At 42.8% G+C, this 26,839-nt stretch overlaps 1 protein-coding gene and 1 non-coding gene across 2 annotated transcripts in view; one reads left to right on the forward strand and one right to left on the reverse strand.

Annotated features, from left to right (window-relative positions):
* The window catches only part of Mylk4 (myosin light chain kinase family member 4), a 71,025-nt gene that overhangs the window by 27,193 nt on the left and 16,993 nt on the right, over window positions 1-26,839 (reverse strand). The gene's annotated exons all lie outside the window — the stretch shown is intronic.
* Window positions 17,435-17,541, forward strand: LOC129685589 (U6 spliceosomal RNA). Its single transcript, XR_008721513.1, has one exon. It is a non-coding gene; the product is annotated as a U6 spliceosomal RNA (small nuclear RNA).

The following is a 26,839-nucleotide window of genomic DNA, read 5'->3' on the forward strand; positions in this document are numbered from 1 at the left end:
AAAGAAAGAAAGAAAGAAAGAAAGAAAGAAAGAAAGAAAGAAAGAAAGAAAGAAAGAAAGAAAGAAAGAAAGAAAGAAAGAGGGTAGGGGACAAAGAAACAAAGCAAGCAGAATCTAGCCCCCTCCCCTACTACCTAGAATCTGCATTTCAACCAGTCCTCAGATAATTTCTGTGCACGTTAAAATTTGAGAACGTGGAAATAGAAAATCCATATAATGGACTGATGTGAAAAATTACACAAATGTTTGTGATGACCTTATGAAAATTTTTTAATGCTGCCTTTATCCTTACAGGTTCTCACCAGCTAATCTCTTACCTACATGAGCTCATAGCAGAGACAGTGGGAAGGGGAAAGTGGACAACAACACTGAGCTGCTTCAAAGGCAGCCACTTGTGAGAAACCAACATTGGGAATAACATCAGTAAGGTTTTCAGAGTATCCAGACCTTGGCAATGACCTGGACTCCCAGAAGGAGATAGGAAAACAATGTATGGTGGATATATCACGCCTAGAACTTTCTACTAATTTCTGGGATCTGCAGATCGGTCAGATTTGGCTCTCTGAGAAAAGCGACATGAAGGATGGCGCAACCATGCACGAGTGAGTTCCAGAGAACTGGGAATACAGTTATCAGGGCATCTGAAGAAGGTTGGTTCCCGGATCTCTGCTGACATTAAAATCCACGTGTGCTCAAGTTTCTTGCATAAAATGGTGTAGTCCCTACATGGTTTTATAGCTGGAGGTCACCATACCATACCATGAGGAACTGTGTTAAAGTGTTGCATCATTAGAAAGGTTGAGGATCACTGGTTTATAGATTAAATCATCATGAAATTACTACCCATTCCAATGCTGAGTTTCAATTTACAAAATTTAAGCATTTCTCTAGGAATCTATTGTTCTGAAATAAAGTAAAATTCGGGATATTAAATGAATAATAATCTTTTTTTTCTATGTCTTTGGGTTATAAAATTGAAGGATGTCAACAGGTCTTATGCTATCTCAGTCTACAGTTGGAAGATTCTATCAGCTGGGGATTATGTGAATGATAAAGGACAGATGTATTTGTGAGAAACAGAATGCAATATTCAGTTGAGTGGAATGGTAGTTTTGATCAAAAACCTTTCATACATGGAAAATGCACGTATTCCACATGCTTCCAACTGTCTATAGCTTCCCAATGATGCTGAGTGCTATGCTATGCTGTGTAAATGGTTGCTATACTCCACCACTTAGGAAATAATGACTTCTGTCATGTTCAAAACTGATGACTTTTCCCAAAATATTCAGTTGGTTGAAACTACAAGTGCAGGAACCCTTTTATGTAGAAAGTGAGTCTGTGTCTGGATTGGCTCCCTCAGTGAAAAGAATACTGTTATGGTGAAGACAAATGTTTAAATTTAGTTTTTCTTTATAAAGGTGATAATTAGCATAAAGGGATAAAAAGTAATTTTATTTCAGCCAATTCCTTCAGGAAGACAACTATCAAAGGTTTAATGTTTCAATTCTGCCAGAGGAGTAGGTTTTAATGAACTGTTTTCTTGGATGGTGACTAGAGCTAACTCTGTATTGCATATTGCAAAACTATGAAAAGAACAGATTTGTAGCATCCCCTCCACATACACAAAAAAGTGGTAAGTTGGTGATATAGTGATGAATATGCTAATAGCTTTTTATCTTGTCGTGGACATTCAGCTAGTGTCCTGGTACCTTACCTGTTCTTCAACATCAAAATAAATCCATAGTAGTTGCTAAATAGGGGACATCCTGAGACTTCCAGAAGCCCTCTCTCTCTTTCTGCTAAGACCTTCATACGATTACTATCCAGAGGGTAAATGTCAGGCACATCTGGGGACTCCAGAACCACGCTGTAATGTGGTGTGCTCTGACAGGCAAGTTCTGGCAAATCCCCATAAGTAAACAGTACTGACCAGGAAAGACCAATAGAATTTGAAAAAAATCTTTCCATGACAATAGGCTGCTGTCCATGTGGCTTTCAAGAAAAAGCAAGTGATTCTTACTATCTCTATACTATTCCTGTAAGTTCACTGCAGTGGGCAAGTGGAAAGTGGGCTTTGAAGAATCAAGAGTGTGATGAACGGTGACAATGCATTTGTCGATCTTAGAGCTTGGCACATCGGTCCTAAACCTTATAAATCTCCTTCCTTCTGAGATTCTTAATCTGGCTTAGAGCCCAAGAACATCTCTCATGAGTTTGCAAGTGATTCTGATGCAAGTGGTATAAAACAAAACAAAACAAAACAAAACAAAACAAAAAACTTTGAAAAAAGCGTGTGGAGTTGCCATGCATTATTCAAGACCTACCTTGGCAAAGCGTTCCTTTGTAGATTCATTCTCAAGAATGCTTCTCCCACATCCTCATTATCTACCTTGGTTGGCCATGAATCTCATACACGTGTAACATCAGACTGGGTTGGGAGTATTTGTTTGCATGTTTGGCCTTGCCTAGGCATCTCAGGATCTCTAACATCTGACTTAGTGTCCAGCTGCTTCATGCATTAGTAAGTGGGGGAGATGAATTCCAGGCAGTGACCGAGTGCATTGAACACCTATATAAAATGTTCCTTGAGGCCTGCAATATAATATACTTTACTATTCTCCTTCAGCCCTAGACCCTTATATGCAGATCCCAGAATCCTCTAGTGCCCAAAAGTACTTTCATGTAGGGAAAATTGCCAATCTGTACCTCTATGGAAACCCATGGTCTTCTTAGACCTCTTTAGGACTACAAATGTTTGTGTCACCACTAACATCTGGAACTCTATTCCTAGTGTGGTTTTGTACAGTAATTTACCATTTGACCACCTTCTCAACAAATGTCTTATTTCTAATGAAAATCAGAACGTATTGCAAATGTTCGTTTGCTTAATGTGCAGGGCTAAGATTTGTTATTCACATTTCTACACTGACTGTAACTTATTCAACATGCACTAGCACATTAGCACAGACAGACAGATCATGAATGCTTTTGATGAGAAATGAGAAGAGGCTTGAGTTAGCTAATGTCACTGCCACTGTTCACTTTATTATAATTATGGAATAATTGTCCCATAAGGCAAGAGCAAACATCAGCTGTTTCCTTTGAAATAGTGGATGAAACTTCTATTTACATCCCCTAGCCTCCAGGTGAATCAGGTCTAAGATAAATGTCTGTACATTTTACTGTTAAAGTTCCTCATAGCCAGTCATGGCAGCTGTATGCCCATTTATTGTCCCAGCGATCTATGAGGCTGAGGTAGAGTCACTTTTGCCCAACGGTTCAGAACTAGCCTAGCCTAGACAATACAGTAAGACCTGCCTTGGGTGGGGGGAGAACACTTTACAATATTTTTAATGTAGCTAGCTCTATTATATATTAATATATTATATGTGTTATTGTGCTGTCTCTTCAGCTTTATAAAAATCACAGACAAAAGCCTGACACAATCAGTGAGCACACCCTGAAGCTTCTGACACCCCTCAGGCCCTTTGCCAAAGATCTTCACTCCTAGAATCCATTCTTTCTTGTGAAGGACTTCCCAGTAGTGAGGCTCTTAATTCAGAACATCTCTGTAGCTGAACAGTCTGTACTTCTTTTCTTAGCATTTGCAGTTCATAGATGCTTCTCAGAAGCTTCCTTGGGGTCAGGCTCTCATGGCATCAGGGATGTCAACCAGACAGACTTAACCAACAAAGTTTCCCAAGTGTCCAGATCTCTCGAGGTGACCAGAGTACACAAACTCAATATTCCATTTGTTATAAATCCTAGGTTTTCTGTTCAGAAGTAGACATTCTGAGTTGGGTGTTAGTAGGCATATATGCCTTAATTTCTGTTCTGGTTAGATTCCTCTGTGGAGAAGTACGTTGTTACTTAATCTAAAGTGACTGTTCTCATTTGAATGAAGATAACATGCAAAGAAACACAAGGAAATTTGGGGGTAAGTTTAGGACCTAGCTCAAGGTGATCGCATCAAGAGCGTTGCACATGTCTAGACTCAACAAAATGTGCTTTGTGTGTGTCGTGTATTTCTCAGTAGAGAGCTTTTATAATAGGTATGATATCAGGCAAGACTAAGAAAGCTAGATCAATGACTTTGTTAGGAGGCTTTACATTACTGTAACCAATACCTGAGATAATCAGCTTACAAAGAAAAAATGAATATTTGTGTTTATAGTTTTGGAAGCTTCAGTCGAGGGTAAGTTGGGCCCACTGCTCTGGGTTTTCTGGTGATACATCATAGACAAAATTTTATATTTCAGGATAAAAAGATAGAGGAAAGATAGAGTAAAAGGAAGGACCAGTATCCCATAATGCCTATCAGTGCTGTACTCCCAATGACCTAAAGCCTTCCAACGGGGTCCCACCTCTCAACGGTCACCTCATCTCCCTACTGTGCCGCTTTGGGGACCAAGCTCCTAACACATGGGCTTGGAGAGGGTGCCTGAGATCCAATGTGGCAATGCCTTTGGCATCTAAAGAGAAGCCTTGGACTCAGCCTTAGCCTGCGCAGTGCTTGAAAACGATGAGGCCTACCTTCCTGCCTTAGCAGTGGAAATCTCCAAACGGAGCAACTCTCCAGAGGAATAGAAAAAGACGTGTGCAGGGCACGTGCTCGAAGAAAGCAAACGAATGCAGATTTGCTCCTCTCCCACTACACCGAGGGCAGCAGTAAATACATGCTTACAATGAGGTGACAGCTGGCCTCTGTGCACACCACAGTCACAGATGGAAAGTTCAGCTCTGGGCATCCCCAAGAACAGAAGTCAAGTCTGTTTCCAGTTAGGCGCCTCCTATAAAACCACGCTCCATCTGCGTTTACTACACGCAGCTGCGCCTTCCCAACCGCTTAATGAACTTTTTCTTCTTTGTGAACACTGCCCTACAGAAGCGCACAGACACAGCCACCTCAAGCACCCAGCGTGAGCAATCGCCGCATAAGACAACACGGGGCCGCGTACGTGTGCTTGTCTCCAGGACTGAAGCCTTGCACACCTTACGCTCACAGCCTGACATAATTCATCAGGGGGCAGAAAGGAAATCGACATTGCGAAACGAGAAACTGCTTCAAAACATACAAGCAACCCTTTCCATTGTATCTCATTATTTTTGTGTATTAAAGTTGAGCTGGTGGTCTCAATGCACACGTTAATGAGATCAGTTCAACTTGTCGTTTAACAATCACTAATGAAAGTTTTCGTTTTGATTTGATTCAGTTCTATACTGTCGTACTTCCCAAACCGATCTCATTTATTGGTGGAACAGAGGTGCCCAAATATCCCACGCACCGTGGCAACATTCATCAAAGCTGAACATGGGAAGTGCTTTTGGTGACATGGCTTTGCTGCTGTTCATTTTTTTTCTAATCACCCCCACAGAACTAATGGTCATGGCATGAAGTTCTCCTGTCTAATGGACTAGTAATGTTATGTGAAAACGAACAAGCTCAGGCTCCAGGTAGGTGCTATAAACATGATAAGAACATTTTGTTAATCCTACTGTCTGTATCATCTGAAATTTTTTCTCTACTAACAATATCATGATGAATAAATATCATAGTCAAATTCAGTTTCTCTTTAGAGTTTAAAGGAAAAGAAAAACAAATGAGGACTATACTCGTACAAAAATCAACATTATAAAAATTAGGATTTCAGCTGTCAAAAAAAAAAACAAAAAACAAACAAACCAACTTTTACCCAAAATCCTAAAATCTGTGTTTTTCTCAAATGATTAAATAACCAAGGTTGGTTTATTATATAAAATGGGTATTTATTTTAATGAAATTGCATTCCATTTAAATACTGTTTCCATCAGTATTGATTTAACCAAATTTACTTTCATAGAGCACATATAACCTTTCCCTTCTTAAAAAAAAATCTAATTTATTGGCACTTAGAAATAAGAATGTTGATAGCAATAACCTGAACTAAAGCATGTTTCATTTGAATGATAAGCAATGTTAAAGAAAGTTTTCCTGCCTAATTCACAAAAATAATCAAGGAACACTAGCTCAAAAATTAAAAAACTGGAAAATCTGTCAATAACAAACATATTTATACATAGAAATATTAAAAACATGGGTGGACCAGACAGTTGGCTCAGGGGGTAAAATGACTTGCCATATGAGCCTGAGTTCATGAGTTCAATCCCCCAAACCCATGGTGGAACTCTGCTAAGAGTTGTCTTTTCACACATACACTCATACACACATGTAATGAAGAAAATTTATGTGCGCTCATGAGCAATATTTCTTAATGAAAACCCTGCTTTTAAAAACTTGGCCTTTGAGAGTTGCATGGGGTTTCACTCTTTTGCAATGGTTTTGTGAGTTTTTTTTTCAGAGTACACAAGAACTGATCTTTGCGTAGCAGAGTTTAACATTGCAGGTTTGCCCCACAGTGAAATATTCTTTGTCATCTTGACTGTGTGAGGAGGAGGAAGTGACTCACCCATTAACAAAACAGAAGGAATTATCCAACACCAAAAAGATTGTATATTTACTTTGACACAAGCCCTCTATATCTAATCGGACAGCCACCCTGATAATCACCCAGTGCTTAAGATTCTGTCAGCCCATGGGTACTGACTGCTGCTCCGCTGGGTTAGTCAGGACTCTGTGTCCTAGCCCACTTCATCTCTTAGCTTGTCACTTTGCACTCCACCTCATCACCACAAGTTCTGGCTCCCATGGAGGAAGTGGGTACTTCCATGTAGAATCTTGATATTATAGAAAGAGCTGAGTTCATCTTCTGAAATATAGACATTATCCTATATGGTTTGTATCCTTGAAATCATGGAGTTTCTTTCTAAATGAGCAACTCTGACATGGAACCTCTTAAAAGACAACCTAGAATGTTTACCTCCCCTTAAAAGCTGTGCAGCTGTTAAAGCTGAGGCCATTCTTTTGAAAGATTCTTGGACCAGTTCACCACAGCTGCTGTGGCCTGCCTCCTGCTTGCAATGCCCATCACTTGCCTTTTTTGATGTCTCTCTCTACCCTGGTCATCATAACACTCTGGCAGTCCTCTCCCCGACTAGCCTTCTTGGCATCTATGAACACTGAGCACATTTATTCTCACTCTTCCTGGTAAATTCATCCAGCCTTCATCTCTACACCAACCATCTTAAAATGCATCTTAATTTCTTTAAGACAATGTTTACTAAATCTTAACATTTGGTTATACTGTAAAGTATGTGTCTGTGTGTGAGAGAGAGAAAGAAAGAGAGAGATACATGCGGGTACACACACCTATATGTACATGGAGCTAAGGGGATGTTTCCTGTCCTGTTCTTTCTACCTTATTCTTTTGAGACAGAGCCTTTCAATGAACTCGGAGCTAAACTAGTGGCCAGCAGCCCCAGCAATGTTTCTTTCTCCGCCTTGAACAATACTCACATGCAGCCACATAGAGCATTTTATATGAGTGCTGAGAATTTGAGCCCAGGTGCTCACACTTGCCCAGAAAGAGCTCTTACCTACTGAGTCATATCCCCAAACCCAAGGATTTCGAACTATATATGTATAAAAAAGAAAATGTTATCTTACATCAACATCTTATACTTTTTTTTTTTGGATATGGAATGTTCTTCACTAGACATGTATTAGGTTTTGCTTTTCGACTTGGTGCTGTTGGGAGGTAGTGGAACTTTAAGAGCCAAGGCTTAGTGGTAGGTCTTAGGTCACTGGGAATATATCCTCAAAGGGATTGTGGGATATCAGCCTTCTCTTCTGTCTCTATTTCCAGATTGAATAAGATGAAGTTCATTCCACTACAGCCTCCTTGCCATGATATGTTGGCCCCACCCACCCAGTCCCCCAAGCAATGGAGTTGTGACCATAGAATATGACACCCTCTCCCCCCCAAGAAAGAACACTATGAGCTAACATAAGTCCTCTTTTATTTGTGACTTCTTTGTGCAAGTATGGAGTTTGGAGCATGGCAGAGCTGAAATGTGATGACATTTCCCCTACCTAAGAATCCAAGGTCAGGGCTGCAGAGCTATCTCAGTCCATAAACTGCCTGCCATGTGAACACAAGGACTTGAGTTCAGACCTTCAGCACCCATGTAGAAGCCAGACATAGCCAAGAGTGACTTGGAGCTGAACGCCAGATGTTGTGGTCTGAATGAACATTATTCAAAGACCTGTGTGTAAGAAGTCTGGACTCCAGGTAATGGCATTGGAAGATGGTGAAACCTTTAGGACGTAAGGCCTAATGGGAAGAAGTTAGGTCATTGTGGTTGTGCTCATGAAGGAGATATTGGGAGCTCAGCCTCCTTTCTCTCTTTACTTCCTGGCCTCCTAAGTTAGGTGAACGAGCTTCTCTACTACACACTTCCCACCGCGATGTTCTGCCTTGCCACAGGCCCAAAGGCAATGGAGCCAAACAGCCAAGGACCGAAACCGTGTGCTCTTGAGGAAGGCCTAGACAACATCTGCCTCCGTCTGTTGCATATATTCCACAAAACTGTGAGAGTAATGTACAGTGACATACGTGAAAGTGTTTGTAGAAAAGGGAAGATAATGAGACGTTAACTCAATTTAGTCTTCCCTAGACCAGCCAATTTCAAGGTCTACGCAAAAATAGCAGCACACTGACACTCTCTCTACTGCTGAAATAGAAGGTTCTCCATGTGTGGATCTCGGTATTGGTCTTTGTCGCCTCTGCTGAAATTGGAGGAGTGTCCATGCTTGACCCTTACACATGGAAAAACACTGTCCCTTTTACATAACAGCCACAGAAAGCTGCCCCTAGTGCTATGTTAGGCAGCACATTCCCCACCCAGGTCAGGACAGGATTTCCGAGCCCGACTATCCTGGGAGGTCACTAAGGAACAGCAAGGGATGGTGGCACGGCCAGTACCTGTTAAAGGTCACATCCCACTTTTAGCCCTAAGCAGAGGCTGTCAAATGTGTCCTGAGTTGCCGTTTGATAGGGGATGGGGCTTTTGAGTTTTTCCTTTGCAAAGCATAAGTCGTGTCCACCCCTATACAAAGTTAGGGTGAGGGACGACTGTTTCCTTGTGTGAAAAATAATGCATACCTAACCAAGATGAGGTGCATTCTACAACAGTGGCTATCGCCAAATTTGGGACATCACTAAAGAAGTAGAAAAACTGGACCTTTTTGTGCAGTGTTGACAGGAATGTAAAATGGCGCTGTCTCCTGATAAGATAGGTGGACTCCATATGAGCCGCAATTGGACTTCTGGGTCTATACACACGAGAACGAAGAACAAGACGTCTAAGAGTTCTATTGCTGTGATAAAATGCCACGGCCAAAAGCAAATTAGGAAGGAAAGGGTTTATTTTGCTTATATTTCCAGATCATCAAAGGAAGTTAGGGCAGGAATCTGGAGGCAGACACTAAAAGAGAAACCACAGAGGAATGATGCTCACTGGCCTTCTCTTTATGGCTTGCTCGGCCTGCCTTTTTACAGCCCCCAGGACCACTAGTCCAGGGGTGGTACTTTCTACAGTAAGTTGTCCTACCCCCATCAATCATCAGTCAAAATGTGCACCACAGGCATTCCCAGAAGCCATTCTGGGGAGGGAGGGGGCGGCATTTTCTCAATTCAGGTTCCCTCTTCCAAAAACTACTCTAGCTTGAGTAGAGTTGACATAAAACTGGCCATCAAATGGGGCTAGGCACACCCCAGTGTCCACAGCAGAACTACTCACAACAGCCCAAGGGTGGAACCCAGCCACCTAGACATGGAAGAATGAGTAAGTGATTACAGAGTAATAATCAGCAGCATTAGAAAGGAGGGACATTCTAGTTCTGCACAGACAAACTGGAGAGCATTATTCTCTGTGAAATCTACCAACCAAAAAAGGATAAATGGTATGTGAATCCACTTAAGGGAGAACTTGGAATAGATATAGTTGTAAGATGGAGAACACAGCAAGGCTTGCCAAGGGCTAGGAAGGTGTTGGGTGTTTAATAGTGTTCTTTCTAGTCTGTGAAGATCAGGAGTTCTGGGGATGCTAAAGTCAGTGGGGGTCTGGAGAGGGCTGAAAGCAATGGGTGCAACCATATGAATACGTTTAAAGCCTGAACTGTGTCCTGAAAGATGCTGAAAATAGGTGGGCATGGTAAGTCACACCTGTAACCAGAGCTGAGGTAGCAGGATTATCATGAGTTCTAGGGCAGCCTGGGCTACAGAGCAAGACCTTTTTTTTTGGGGGGGGGGGGGGAACCGACACTTTATTATTTATTAAAACTGATTAATAACCCAGGTTCAAATCCTGGCCTGATTATTTCTTAGCCACACGATCTTAGGCAAGCTATTAAGTCTTTCTTCGCCTCAACTTTCTTTGCCTGGTGGTTTTCATGATTACGTAGCGGGTGACTGACCACACAGGAAGCACTCAGGACTGGGTCAGCACATGATAAGCTCTCTACAGTTGTCTGATGTCACTAATGGGAGGAGACCGGTGTCCCACGTTAAAAGAAGGGAGCTCCTCTACCGGGTTCTCAACTCCTGAGGACTGGAACTCAAAGAAGCATCAGACCGACGGTCAAGACCATCGGGCGACTGCAAGATGAGGAAGATGGGAGCAAAGGCAGCGCCATGACAGCAGCCATGGAGGCCACTGTGAACTCCTGAACCTTCCTTCCAAGAGCAGTCCAAGGAAATGAAAAAGAAAGCAACTTTGTCCATATTTTAAAAGTCCAGCAGTAATTCCTGCAAAGTCTGACCCCTCGTAAGGCGTATTCAGGCTCACGTGTTAAATTTCTTTTTTACAGTCTTCTTGGTAGAAGTTCGCACCTGATCAAACATCTGTAAACGAGCTAGCATAAAGAGTGAAAACCCTGAACTACAGGGCCAATCCGCAAGCAGACCTCCAGGGCACAGACTGCCTCACACCTCTGAAATCTAATTGACACCTGCTGTGGGTGTTTGTGGCTGAGAGAGGGCCTGTGACCTTGCACCACCCCCACCCCAGTACTAAGTGGGATTCAGAAGTGAGGACCTTGTAGGTCATATGTCCCCCACCACCACCCTAAGCTGGAAGTCGGACTACAGTCTTGGGCTTTTCAACTTGGAGGTCTTATTGATTGAAGACAGATGTGTTAGAGACTCTGTAGTAAGTCAATGCCATCCCCTGCCCCCCCCAAAAAAGGCCTTATAGGCAGACCTTGTTATAAGCCTGCATCGGAAATCCAAAGTGATCCAAAACTTGTCATTTCTGGAATGCCATAGACCACAATGAGCAAAAGTGCCTCACTTAACCTCCTATGACAGTCTAAAACTACTGGATAACGTGACAGTCTACACACGCGTGCAAGCTGCCTGATATAGCATACATGGATTTCACTAGACTTCAGTCCCATCTTTACGATATGACACTAGTAAATGAAAATATTTCAATATACGAGATACTTCCAGCCCCAAGTTTTTCAGATAAGGAACTCTCACTCTGTATTTTTCTCCTCCTGGGTGGGGTGGGGAGGAAGCGGCTAAGAAGACGAGCAGGTTACCTGGGACTCAGACCCTCATTTTCTGACTTCACATTTCGTGTTCTCTGCTGCTACCTTCGGCTGCCTGCCCTGAGAAGTACCTTAAACCTGATACCCCAAGATGTCTCCCAGAGCCATAGAGTGTGGTAGACGTGAGGAGTCTTGCTGTCTCCAACCCACATAACCAAGACTCTGCTATGCACACAAGGCTCTCTGCATCCTAGTATTGCCTCCATCAGAGAAGTCAAGGGCTGCTAGGAATCTGTCCACGATCCTCTCCCATCTTCCGTCCACACAGATATCTGTGAAGCTACATCTTTCACATTCCATTGCAGTTGGATGGGGCAATAAAATAAGCATAAAAGAATAATATTTTTCCACAGAGGACTGCCTGCTCGTCCATCACCTATCCTTTCCCAGGCTTCAGGAAGAGCAGTGTGGCAACAAGAGCCTGGCAGCTACTTTGGACCCATGGGGAAACAAAGATGTGGACATTCTCTAACTAGCACCCCTGGAATTCTCTATCACGGTGCTTAAATTTTTACATTTTTAACCTGCCATAGTTAAGGCTCTGCTAGAAGATGCTTATAATCACCAGCTGATACACTGAATGTGTGATGCTGGGTTATTCCTTTGCTCTTAGTAAAACTCACATTCACTTGAAGGACTAACGAATAAAAACAGCCATTTGTCATGTTTTAACTACTTCAACACAAAATAACAGAAGCGCCGATGCCATTATGAGGGTGTCTTTGAATGTTTTTCTTCTTACGTTAAGAAGCAGTGGGGACACTGGGGAGAGGATGATGATTGGTCATCTTAACTTTTGATAAGGTGAAAAGCCATGTAGTCTCTGGATGACTTTTTTAAGGCCAGTCTCTAGACTCACACTAGGGTGTTCTTTCAGCCTTCTGACACCCTCTCACTGCTGTGGTAGACCGAATGAAAATAGGAGCTGGCTTTGCGCAAAGGTCTCCTGGCTTCCCAGGAAAAGCCAGCATTCTTCAGAAAAAAGCCTCTTCAAAGGGCAGGATGTGCAGCTAACTCTCAGGCTACATTCTTGAGTTACATCCACCCATGCATGGAGAAAACACTCCCGCCAGCTTCACACGCACAATAAGCACACTGGATGTTTATCTGGGACAGAGGTGAAAGCAGGAAGAGAAGGGAAGTGGAAAGGAAGACAGGAAGGAAGACCCACGGGGAGTGCGTGGGAAAAACGAACATCAACACTGTGACCTAGAACACAGAGACATAGTTTGCCTCCATGTTCCTTAACAGTCCAAAAGGAATCAAAAGAGGGTGACAGTGCCCTAGGAAAACTGTCAGTTTAAAAGCAGTACAATACACAATAACACTCTGTCCAACCGCTGAATGGACGGTGCTAATGAGTCAGTATTAAGTGGCAGCAAGAACACGCAGCATCTTCTACCTTGAGCTGCTTGCCTGCTCTTGCTAGTTTGTTAATTATAACCGACACCTGACCTTTCATGATTTGTCTTGCCACTGTTTTCATAAGACCAAACAATTCCAAGCTTAAACAGACGGGAAGTCTATCAGAAAAATTATCAAACTGTGGGTCAGGAGTGTTGAACATCAGGTTCACATCATCAGGCAGCATTCGTTATTGGAAGAACCAGTTGGTTTTTCTACTCACGTCTTATCCCGTTTATAACCACTAGTGTTTTCTCTTAACTGTTTTAGCAAGCAGTTTGTAAGCGTGTCCATTAATTTTGTTTTCAATGCTGGGGATGGTATCCAAGGCCTTTCACATATTAGGCAACGCATCCTACCACTGACCCATACCTGCAAGGCTCTTTCAAAACTGAATTCTCTTCTTGTCAAATAAGACAAAAATAAACTTTAACCAAACCCATTATCTCCAGCTGTAAATGAGCAGGGTCTCTGTGAAGTTGTTCCAGGTCCCTAACAATGATGACAGAGGAATAAGAGGAGGAGGAGGAAGAAGAGAAGGACAACCACAGAGGCTATACAGCACAGTAAACAGCTTATTATCACACACACTATCACACACTTGTGCTTTAGGTGTCACGGGATAAAGTCAGGACCGAGCAGAACTTATCTGAAGAATTTCCTCCAAGACCTAAAGTTTGTAAGACTATCTAATACACCTGAACGTGTTTTGAAATGATTTAGATAATTACTGTATAGTTCAGTTTTGAACTAATGATATTCTTTAGTAATTCCCCCCCCCAAAAAAAAAAATTAGATCAAGGCAACCAATTACCCTGGGGGACGGCGGGCAGTTAAGCAAGGAGTTAAAGTTATGATAATGTTTCACATCAGCCATGAGTAGGATTTCCTAGAAGCACTTAATTCTTACTTATTTAACAAAAAAATTGTAATAATACCATGTTGGGAGGATGTGACCAAGAAAGACAACATAAAAAGGTGAGTGTGTGTGTGTGTGTGTGTGTGTGTGTGTGTGTGTGTGCAGTCATTTTAACACTTAAATATGAAAAGCAAAAGATACAAATATACTGTCTGGACATTCAGAGGCAAGTACCAAAAGCATCAGTCAATTAAATGACAGTGTTCACCTCTGGTGAGGACAGAGTGGGAAGAGGAGGATGGATTGCTGTTCTCACAAAAACTTTGTAGAACTTTATGAGTCTTCAGATCACACAAACATATAATAAAGATATCAAAATACGTACTATATCATAACAATCGGAAGCACTTGATACTACAGTTATAAGTGGATTGTCCTAATTTGATCATGACAGTCTCTGCTACATCATCTCAATAATTAGCATTTCTTCAAGAAAATGGAAGCTTCTTATGTGTACTTCTTTAACTTCATTTTATTTAGATTTATATATGTATATACATTTATATATGAGTGTCTCATCTGCATGTATATATGTATACTGCTTGCACATTTGGTGCCCAAGGAGGATAGAAGAGCATTGGACCCTCTGGGACTGAAGTTGCAAATGTTTCTGGGTCACTATGTGGGTTCTGGGAACTGACCCTGAGTTTTCTTCCAAGAACAGCAAAGGCTCTTAAGCACCAAACCATCTCTCCAGACCCCTTCCTTAATTAAAAAAAAAAAAATAGCTTGTTAAAGCAGTTAATTAAGGTTTGAAACATTATTTCTTCTATCTCCCATCCTCTCAGAGCATGGGGGAAAGTTCGCCTTACAGTTCTAACTTGAAACATCTGCTCAATAAATCCAACAATCAAATATTAGGAAATACAGAATATGCAAAGGTTTGTCAAAATAGCTAGGTGACCTCCTCTGCTCTGACTCACCACAAGGTTCTCCCACCCTTACTGGCAGTGCTAGGTCTGTATTTGTCTTTCTGTATTTCTTCTTCATTCAAGTCCAGTCAGAGATTCTCAGAAACTCCATGATTTGGCCTTTTGACATTCATTGAGAGCTTATTGGGAAATGGCCAGGCTATGCATCATTTTGCTCCAGTCGTTTCTGGCTAGACAGGTGCCCTTCATTAGGTTGCTAACATTCATGGAAGTCTAACCTACGATCAGTTGCTGCCACCTTTCGCACTGGCTCTATAAACAGAGCACTTTAAAGTTGACATTGTTCTCTTCTTGTAACCAACAGTGACATTTCTCTTTGTCCAGCATCTACCCCAGATGAACTATCTACATACAGGACATTCTAGTAAATGCTTAGTCATCCCTAATCTAAGGGGCCATAGGGGCTTGACCTGGACAGGGACAGGAATTCTAGAGGGTCCTATAAAAGGAGGAGCTATAAAAATGGCACCTCTGATTTTGATCCCATTAAGGAGAAATCAAGACCCAATTCATATTGAAAGGTAGTTATAAATCCTTTGTCAGTCCATGCTTAAGATACGATCTATGAAGGGTAAATGAAAGCCAAGGGAAATTTGTCTAGAAAAGAATGTGTTCTATAGCTGGGATGGGAAGTGTTAAAGGCTTGGTTTCCAGTGTGGCACCTCTGGGAGGCAGAAGAGCCTGTAAGAGGGAGGGCCTGGTGGGAAGACTCTGGCGGTATGTTCTAGAAGGGGATTGTGGGACTCTCAACCCCTCATTGGGTGAGTGGTTTGGTTTGCTGTACACTCGTGCCATGACGTGCTGACACTCCACCAGGGATCTAAAAACTCAGCTCAATCCTGGCCTAAAATCTCAAAACTCAAACCCCAGGCAACCCTTTCTTCCTGCAAGCTGATGGTCTCAAACACTGTTATAGAGACAACTGGCTAACACCAAGAAATTCTTCTGTTGAATTTCTTCCTTATTTTCTTTTTAATCTGTTGATAAAAAGCCAAGGCGCTTGAACCTACTCCAGAGCTCCTCATTTATGGGCTATCTTGAGCAACCTATTCTATAATGATGACATTAACAGTGGAGGCCTACCTAGTCTAATGTTCTAAGCAGGTTCCAAATGAGGAGAAAATTATCAAAAGCATTACTGGTAATAAGAACATGGGATGTGGAGAGCCTCGCATTCTAATAACATAAGAAAAACAAAACTCAAGCATACTGATACTCTATTGAAAGTAAGATGTAGGTAAGAAGTTAAATTTCTCTTTTAAGTTCAGTCTTGAGGGACAGAGCGTTTTAAAATAACTATGTTTTGTAAGAGCATGTCATCAGAATTCAAAGTTTATCTGAATTTGATATTTCAAATAATTCTGTATTTCAGAAGCTCCATGTGTTTATTGAGGACTTGGCCTTTTATGATATGCCTGGCAGGTAGATATCTAGCCACAAATGTCTTACTTCATAAGCTTATTCTGGGATAGAATTATCTTATTAGTATTTGGAAGAAAGTATCTCTGTTTTTATATACTGAAGTGAACATTCCTAGTCTCTTATCTTTAAAACATTGATTTGAGGGCGTCTCCCAAGAAGCAGATACCAGGACACCATCTCTCTCTCTCTCTCGGTTTATTTATTGCTTTATCAGATGCACATACTGCCAAATATCTCACATAGACAGGAGCATTAGAATAATTGTAAGAAGGCTGTCTACACATTGGATGTGTCTATGAAATATGCACTGAATATGAAAAGTCCAAATACAGTATTGAGACTCTCTGCTGACAGAATTTCTACAAGCACAATGTTTCTGGTTAGACAGATGTAATAAAAAGCAGAGAAGATGGAGTAGGTGTGACGAGAGAAGGGGATCTGGGCACACAAAGCCATATCCATTTCTCCCAAGAAATGGTTTGAAGAGTTTTTAGAAGGCAGGCAAGCAGTTAGCATGAAACCAGATCTTCAGTGTTAGGTATTTGCTTAAGTAGATTCCAACTCTGGCATGCTCTCCTTTCCACCCTAGAGAAAATTGCTCAAATGCAGAGGAGACAGAGGCCATGCCCAGAGTTGTTGAGTTCTTACCAAAGATTAGGAAGCACGGAAATAAAAGCTGGAATGGCCCAAAGGAACCGCAAACCAATGTGGCTCCCTAATCGTCAGATCTGTCTACAATTAACTGAAGACAACTCTGGCTCAATAAATTACCAAGTAAATACCTCCACGTGGTTTTATTACCTCGCAGCAGGAAAGACCCATTTTGTGGTAGCTAATGCACTTAAATTGGGGACATCTCAGAGTGTGATCTGAAAGGGTGGTCCTTTTGAAGGCCTCTGTGCATACAGCGGCGGGTGCAGAGGTGGGGAGGGCGGAACCCAGCAGGCACCTGGGACTAAAGAACAAGCTCCGCTAAGTAGAACTCAAAGGCTGCTGCCCTCCAAAACAGAACCGAGCCACTGCCCCTTCAAGCACAGGAAATTTCCACCGCTTTAAAATTCTGCCGTTGAGAAAAAGCACAGGACTCTGGAGAGCCTCAGAAATGTTTAGAATTAAATGGTCACTGAGAAAAGTAGAAATAATGGTGAGCAGGAGGGTGGATGCCAACTGAGCAACAGGAGACCCTAGACAGCGTCCCATACCCTCTGAAGAGAGGGAAGCTGGCTCCTAGGCAGAGCATTCTTTCCTAGGAAAGAAAAACCTGTGCTCTCTTCAGCAGCACAAATAACTAAACTGGAATGGTATAGAGAAGATTAGTATGACCTGTGTGCGAGGATAATACCCTACTTGGTGAAGGATGCCACATTTCAGAGAGAGAGATAGAGAGAGAATCTGAAGCCTGGTGGGTTAGAGAGGTGGAAGACAACCCGGGAGGAGCTAGGGAAGGGAAATGAATATGGTTAAAAGTACTGTGTGAAGACCTGGAGAGGACAGGAGCTCCACAAGGAGAGCAACAGAACCAAAAATTCTGGGCACAGGAGTCTTTTGTGAGACTGATACTCCAAACAAGGACCATGCATGGAGATAACCTAGAACCACTGCCCATGGCAGCAAAGTGTCCAAGAGGATTCCCCAGTAATAGGAACAGGGACTGTCTCTGGCATGAACTCATGGGCTGGCTCTTTGATCATCTTCACCTGAGGGGGAATCAGCCTTACCAGGCCACAGAAGAAGACAATGAAGCCAGTCCTGATGAGACCTGATAGACTAGGGTCAGATGGAAGGGGAGGAGGACTTCCCCTATCATTGGACTGGGGGAGGGGCAACTTTTAAGCGGCAACAAATCCCGCTGCAGTACACTTTGCTTTGAATATTATTCACAGTGGATGCAGCAGCTATTTTCTGCAAAATCAACCCCTCTGGAGGGCCCACTTTACATCTTTTATTTAACTTATCCTTTATTTATTATCCAAAGAAAGAGCTTCAAAACAAAACAAAACACATTGGTAATGCCTGGCCTTTGAAAGTCCTTTAATCAGTTCCCTATGGCCTAAGCCCATCTGCCTTCCCATGCTCGCCTTCATCAAGGTCCTGTTTCAGGCCATCTGCATGGAGGCTCTGCACTCTTTCCTGTCTGAGACCTCTCTCTTCCTGCTTGCTCTTCTGGTTTCGTGGGCATGAGCACACCAAAGATCGCTGAAGCTGAGAACCAGCTAGGAATCCACAGGAGGGACGGCTGTTCTGGTTGCCACAGCAACCAAAATTTTCTTGGGACCTGGCAGGCTTCTCCCTGATGTGGAAATCACACAACTTCACATGTGATTTCCCTTGGTTTTTCAAAGCACTTGTCAACTCTGCTCCCAATGGGTACACTTCGTGAGACCTCAGTCTTGCTTGGACTAAATGCATTCAGGTCCAACCCTGAGAACCACCAGAAAGAAACAGAGAACATTAACTGTGCCCAGCAAGAGCGGGGTTTGGGCCCTTTCACCTTGCATTACTGCTTCCTCACTTTGCAATCCCAGTGCCCAGTATGATAATGAAATCTCTGCTGGCTGCTGTTCCTTTTTGCAGTGTGATGGTTCCCAGGATGTCCTCACTTTATGCTAATGTCCACTATCTGTGCTCACATAAAACTCTGCTCTTCAAATGTGCTTTTATAAGCCTGACCCTCATTTTGGAGGAGGTAAAGGTCACATTTTATTTCTCTCTAGGAGGATCCTGAAAAGGAGCCTCGTTTAGCATTTACACACTGAGATCATCGGCAGGGGAGTTTTTGACAAACACAAAGAATACTGTTAGGATATATCTTAGAGGCAAGGCCTTCTGTGATTTTTTTTTAATTTACATAACCACAAGGGTCACTTTACTGTTTTTTGTTTTTTGTTTTTTTCCTCCAGCAGAACCACTGAGCTCATGAGATGGTCAGACCTCCACCCAGAAACACAGCTGTTGATCTCTAAATGCTGGGTTTTCTCCTTACAGCACTGCCTTACCTGACCCCCACTATCCATCCTACCGACTGAACAATGTCAGCAGCTCAGCAGCAATCAATGGGCAGCTGGCTAAGGGCAAAGCGCTGGGGATGTCTCTAGAGAAGGCCCACCCATAGTGCATGGGTCACACACTGAACACAGCTGCTCTTTGGAGAGTCAAATTTGCCGTAGGCTGGCTTGTGCTCCCTTGGCTAAGCCCAAGTCGAGAATGTTAGCTGGCCAAGATGTGAGTCTCCAGTGCACGTAGAAGGATGTCCTTGTCAATCTACAGATCCAGAGGGAATGCCTTTTTAAATTTTGTAAAACTGCACTTGGCTGGCTTAGAGTGGTTCTGTTCTGAAAGAATTTGCTGATGCTGGAGATGTCTAAAGCACAAGGCAGGCACTACGTCTCAGAAACCCAGTTTTTCTTCATTGCCACATTGATTAAGGGTGTCCAAATAGGCATGGGAGCAGAGCAGGTCCCTGTGCGGTTAACTGCTCAGGCGTTCACATAAGAGTAATTTTCAGGCACCCTTCTCTTACCCGGCACTTTTAATCAAAAAGTTCAGGGTCTGAAGAGGAATAGTGAATGAATAAGGCTGTGTAGGAATCCCCTGTTGCTAATGAATAGTTTAAAAATCCAGGACAGCAATGGTTTGTGCTGTTTCATACAAAGATTAGCCTTACCATGGACTCCCATGCCTTGTTTTTTCCCTTATTTGAAAGAGGAAAATGTTGAATTTATGCACCTTAAGAAAATATGAAGTGAAAAATTATCCATCAGCACAGCAAAGACTTATTTCCAGGAAATGGATTTTAAAAGGAAAGTCTTGGTGTCCTAAGGTTGAAACCAGGAGGTCCCCTGACTTTGAACGTGAAGGATGAAAGGACCCTATGTCCAGGTGCAGGTCAGGCTGGCCTCATTTCAGCTGCTGCAGAAGGCTGCTTAAAGCCCTGGTTGTGGTCCAAGAATATCCTGGCAGTTAGTATCCTGCATTAAAATTTATAAACCACAAAAGACCTTTTCTCACAGAGAAGTTAATTCAGGCTTCATAGCCTTTGAAAAAAAAAAACTCTTTAAAAGAAGGTAGTCATCAGAAGAGGTTGTATGGAAAACTAGAAGTAAGTGATGCTTTTTACTCCCCCCCCCAAATGTACTAAAAATACAGCAATAGGAATTTCAGAGGGAAGGGAAATGGCACCACGTATAATTTTATTTCAAAGAGGTCCCAGGAATGAGCTATGGGGTTGCCAGAATTAACTTTTAATGGTAACCAAAATATGGGAAGAATATTACAGGCTATGGGCCCTGCCTGAAGGATGGAAACTGTCTCACCTTGGTGTCCCACTCTCGGGAGACTCCAGTAAGGCAAGCCTGAAAAAGCCCCCAACCACTGGGCCCCCACCAGCCCTGCTCTCTGCCCTACCCTCTGTAACTCCCCACTGAGCCTTCAATAGGGCACCTCCTCTGGGCCACCCTGGGTTAACCTGGACATCCTTTGATGCCAGCTGCAACTACACTTGCTCGAGAAGCCATTCTTATCCTACAGGTTAGGTTAAAAGCCCTCGCTGTATACTCCTCCCGTGCCTGTTTTTTACCTTAACCCTTGGCAGCCTTCTCCATCACTGAGTCAGGGCGGGGTGTGGTTAGGCTGGTGCTTTTACTCCCCACTGTATTCGCTTATCCACCCAGCATACTCAGTAAATCCTCGTGAAGTAAATGAATGTCCTTCCCTAGGACTCCAGCTTTTGATGCTGTGTTATAGTTCTTCATTACTATACATACTCAAGACAATCAACTTGTAAAGAGAAATGTTTGAGTCAGGCTCATAGTTCTTAAGCTTCCAAGACATGATAGATTGGTCTTGTTTTGGGGGCGACAAAGCACACTATGGTGGAAATGTATGGCAGAGAAAAATAGCCACAGAAGTAAAACTCGAAATAAGAAGAAACTAGGGCCACTCTACCCCCTCAAAGTACATGTTCCCAATGTCCTGGATGCCATCTAATAGTGCCATTCCTAAAGATCCATCATCTCCCATCGTGCCAAGCTGGCCCCACTTTCTAAAGGCCTACTACCTCCTGTGAGTCTCTGTCTCTGTCTCTCTCCGACTCTCTCACACACACATGCACATGACACACACACATACACACACAGAGAGAAGCAGCAGCAGCAGCAAACATCTGGTAGGAGTAAATCAGTGACAAGCCTTTAACATATGGCTTTTATAGGGGTAGGGGTTGAAACAGGGTCCATCTACACAGCCCTGCTGTCCTGGAACTCACTATATAAGCTAGGCTGACCTTAAACTCACAGAAGCCACCTGCTTTTGCCTCCTGAGTGCTGGGATTAAAGGCATGCACCATCACGCCTGACTAACACATCGGCTTGAGGGGGAACACATCAATTAAAACATATGCTTCATTTATCTCTTATTCCAAAAGGACCTGGACCTGGAGAGTTGGGTCTGAAGTTGGGTTTCTATGGATATTGGTAAAAAAAAAAAAATGAAGTAGCAGCAAGAGGAAGGTAGTCATTAAAAATTAGATGGTCACAGTGCTGTCCCTCTACAGAGTGGTTAGGCCAACAGCCCATCAGGCTGATGGGTACTGAAGGCATTTCACTTTACGGAAACATGAGTGAACACATACACAAAAATGCTCCTAGCTGTCTCAGAAGTCAACCTGGTCCAGCCTATACAAGAGACACCTGAAGGAGAACAGGACACACTTGGAGGATTACAGAACACACCTGGAGGGTTACAGGATCCAAAACCCATACTCAATTTTTCTCAGTCTTGTTTTTGTCCGGATTTGTAGAATCAGTCATTTCAATCTCAACAAAATAACAACTTCTTTGAGTAACACCAACAACAGTAATAGTAATTATTTTAGCTAGCATTTACTGAGTGCTGAGTGGGACACAGGCCTGTGCACAGTTTCTGTTTATCTTCCACAGATGTCTAGATGAGAGAAAAGCGTTAACGCATGCCTTGGTATCTACCCAGAAAGCTGGAGAAGTGCAAATGGGTTCCACAGCTGGTCATGGTAGGCACAGGCAATCCTGTCACTTTAACCTCCTTTACAAGTTGTGAATATCTGGGCACAGAGGAAGCGCTTAATGAAGACTTCGAATCAGCTTGAGTAGATTAGAACAAGTCTTCCTGTTTCAACTGACAGGAGCTGCAACCTGGGCCCCACATACAGACACAGGGTCTGCCCCCAAACACCCTGACCTTCAGAGAGTTCATCAGCCAGCTCTGAAATGATGCTGGGATTGCTATATGTGCTAAGCGAGATGTGAGTTCTGCAAAGCTGATGGGTCCAGGAAAGTGCTGGATCAACATCTCAGGAGACTGCCATCTTCTAATGCTAAAACTGAAACTCTGGAGCGTCTTGCAAGAAAGGCCAAAGGAATTGGACTGGTGTCTCAGTTCTCCTGGGAGTGACCCATGTTGCATAAAGTTTGGGCTTCCCTCCATCCAGTCTTGGCTCTTCCTCCCAGACGAGAAGCCTTTCTTAACCTCTGTCCCTGTCTGCTCTCTCAATCTATTTTCAGATGTGATTTAAGCTAATGCCGTGGAGTTGGATTTTAGTCAGTTCTCAAGTAGCTGTCAGAAAGATGTGCTGCTTTGTAATTATTCAGGAAGATGCCTTCTCCCTGCTTTCACATAGAGCAAAGGCAGTCTCTAGTCTTTGTTCAAAGCTAGTGGCATCTATATTCTTCTGCAGAATTATTTTTATCCTACTGGTCTTATGTGCACATTTCACTTTTGCTACCTCAGCTACCTATTAATTTTCTTGTACTAAGACCAACAAGCTAGTCTTCTATTAAAGAAAGCCTTCTCACTCAATGACCAATGAAATAACCAACATTTTAATCCCACTTGCATCTTTTATCCCAGTGTTGATGTAACTCACACAAAGGTAGGAGACATGGGCTGCAATGTGCTAAAGCACAAATGGGATCCTGGATCTATTCCCAGCAGCAAATCAGAGAAAGGAAATATTACAGTGATGGTGGGAAAGTGTGATGACAACTACAGTCCTCACAATTTTCTGTCATAGTTCCTATAAACCAAGACCACAGAATCCAAACAAGCAAAAGAAGGAAGAAAAACCTCGGTAAATAGCTCCGAGGCCTATAGCATCTACTCAAAACAAAGCTATCTAAGACGTGTGCTTGTCCCCAGCTAGAATCTACCAAGATACCTAAGGAGCCACAAGGCTAACTTAACTCTAAGAGGCAGGGTTAATGAGGAGGCAGGCCAGAAATAGGTCAATATTTTAAAATGTAATGTTTTTATAGCCTCAAAAAATCCCCGAGAAGTAACATGATATCTTTTTAGTCACAGCCACAAGCATGAAGGGAAAAAGAACGAGATGTGGATCATGATCCAACGGCTACCCAGGAAGAGCGCTAACCACGCTCTTTATCGGAACCTTGGCATTATTAAGCACACGGACTCCCGAGCCCCTCTCTAGCAGTTTCTGCAGAAGGATTCTTGTGGGGCCTAGGCGTCTGTATATTTACCCCAAGGGGTGCTTATTTCCAGTAGCTCTTCTCCCATACGAAATATCAGAGTGTCTTGAAATGCACAGAAGTCAAGGTTGCTTATTTAATACAAGTTGCACAGCCCAGATGGAGCCATAAGCCCCAGACCCTCCTGGCCTTTCCGTGTGACCCCGGGGACTGTGAGCCTATCATTAGCACCGACAGAACTCAGTGAGATCCAGCGGCTCCCTACCATAAGCACTTAGGTTTCCACACCCTGCCAGGGGGCACCTGGCCGGAGTAACTTGGTGACAACAGAGAATCTCACAGCCTGTTCCTGTACTCGGCACACAAATGGCTTTCAGTTAAACCACCTGCTGCCTTGCTGACAAGGGCAGACCAAGGAATTTCCATGATGCACAGTCTGTTGCTGTCCTGTCACACAACAGCGTTCTTCCAAATGGGTAAAGAACTTGATGTCCAGACCACCTCCCTGGGGATGAATGTGACCCTTCCAGGGAAGGCAGGGTGTGCTGCCATTCACATGTCCTCTCACCCCGGCTTATCTGACTGGCTGAGAGACAAGTTCTGTGTTTTGTCTGCCTGGGAAATCTAATGGAAACAACTATTAATAGACATATTTATTTTATCAAGGAAAATATGCTCTTAAAATGTTCAAGAAAGGATATTGCCTAGTTCTCAAGGACTAGCCTGAGAGAGCCTTGAGATCATGCAAGCATGCATGCTCCTGCACACATAGGCACACACATACACGCCACCATAAATATACATACTTGATGTACATATATGTAGCTATACAAATGTGAACGTGCCTGCATCTATTACCTAGCTAAGCACATATGCACAGCTGTACCATCATCACATTTCAGCAGCTGTCATGGAAAAAATTAATTCCTCATTTTTCTAAATCTCAGGAGGTAATTAATATCCTGGTGCTTTTCGAACGTTAGCATTCACCCAGGTAGCAACCCATGGGTGGGCCTGAGCGCTCATATGCGGAACAAGTCCCTTGTCCACATCAGTGTTGCCTAGCAGCCATGGGCTGCCGTTTGGGGAATGAAACCCCAGCTTATGGTAAGTGGCCCTTTTTGCATCCCCATAAAATAATAACTGACAAAGTAGAATCTACAAAGCAAACTATTTAAATTGGCTTGTTCTTTCTCGGTTGGGTCGAAAAGGGACACCGGAACCTGGGCAATGCCTTACTGCTGTCGTTAAAAACAATTTCCAGTGTGCTATAGCCACTGTGGGAGTAGAAGTTAATAAATTTTGATGGAGAAGCTGATTGCCTTCCTTTCCAGAGGGGACAGGAGGCACCTGGAATAACGGGTGTCTTTTTTATTGCTGATACTAAATGAAGACAGTCGAGGCGTGTCAGACCACACTGACCTTGCAAAATCGATCCTATCTGCAGAGAAAGGATTAAAATTCACTCCAGTGTATTCTCTTTGAAGATCTTGGGGGAAACAAATAGGCAAACCTGAGAGTTATGCAAATATCCTTACTGACCAAATCCTCATGACTTGGTCTAAATATTTGACTAAATGTATTAATCGCCTTCACTTCTAAAACTTGAAATAAGAAATTATACCTAAAAGCTATAGATAAACAACACACAAATGTAAATGGACTTGTCTCATTGAAGGATATGATACAAAAATAAATAAACAGAAAGTAATCCGCATGGAGAGAGAGCCCTAGCCTTCTGGACATGGAAGTTTGCCTGCATAACAGTAATGATCATAAAAGGTACCTGAAGTAGCCACAGAACTGGCACAGGCCTGGCATAGTGTATATGAAAGGCCAGATTAGAACCATCCATGGTGAGTTTGAATCTGGTGTTCAAGGATTTCAAAAGCCATCTTGGGGAGAAAAATGATCAAAGATGTGGAGAATCAAAAAGCATGAGCAGGAGTCAATGTGGAGTTTGATGTCTGTGCCAGGCATCAAGCCACTTGCTTATCATCGTCTTATGTAATACTTCCCCCAAATTCTTTGACAAAACTGCCATTATTATACCAATGTGATGATAGAAGAACTGAGACAAAGAAAAAAAAAGAATGATTAGTGTCACACAGCTATTGAGTGGACCCCAGGGATAGGAATTTGAGCAGAAAGACTACTGGAATCAAGAAATGAAGTCCTGTATTCCATCTTACAGCCTCCTGGGCTATTCTTTCTGAGTTGGAAAACAATACTGAAGTAGAATAATTGAAAGTAAATTTTAATGGGTTTCAGATATAACTCTTTACTTCATGAGCTATAGTATGGCTCAGCATCAAAAAGATGTTAAACAAGACCTAATTTAATAGTGAGACTGTGCCTTTGTAAGGTCAAAAGCATGAAGTAAATGTTGTGTGGCAAGATCCTATCATTGGACTTGTAAAAACTGAGGCCTTTATAGAACATGAGGAAAGGCAGAAATGTGTCATTTTCTTGACCAGATTAAGAGCTGTGCCTCTTAACTTTCCAGCCTTCCATTTATTCCCAACAAATCCCATTAGGATAAAATACCACGTTAGTAACTGGCCTCCTGAGCTCTCATGACTGTTCTCTGGGAATGAAGACAGAGAGTAGAAAGTAAAGAACAAACAGAGATTTCGCTGTGTGAGCCAGGTATAGCCCTACATTATTTGAAAAGACAGGGTTCTAGATACCGAGAGAGTCTCTCCTGCTACTTTCATTAGGCTGATGAGAGTGATTGTCATAATTTCAGAGCTGATGATTTCTAGAAACAATCTACACCAGGTTTGACCTTGAGGTGCACCACCTGGCTCCTAAGGGCCACTTAGTAGTGTGTACTTTTGAACCGGTGGACCTCTGCCTTATCTCGTGTCTGTGAAGCCCTTGTCACGCATCAGGTAGCAGGATCCCTTCACACAGTATTTGCATACTCACATGTATGGTGTATGATCTTAGCACTGCAGAACAGCTCATTCATGCTGAAACTCCTTTCTCCCTCCTCACGGTATCTGATGGCAGCTCTTCTGTATATATCCTTACATGAGAGTAAGGCAAGCTAACTCATTTTGCCATCACTCCAGGAGGGACGAAAAGAATCATAAGACACATTTCAAGAAGTCACATGCTGTGATAACGTCTGATGGAGGGTAATGGTGGGGATGAGAAGAATCCAGCATGGCAGTGCCGTGTCAAGATGTCTAAAGGACTGGCC

This window comes from Psammomys obesus, unplaced genomic scaffold (genome assembly GCF_907164565.1).
Source record: "Psammomys obesus unplaced genomic scaffold, mPsaObe1.curated_primary_1811, whole genome shotgun sequence".
NCBI classification, from domain to species: domain Eukaryota; kingdom Metazoa; phylum Chordata; class Mammalia; order Rodentia; family Muridae; genus Psammomys; species Psammomys obesus.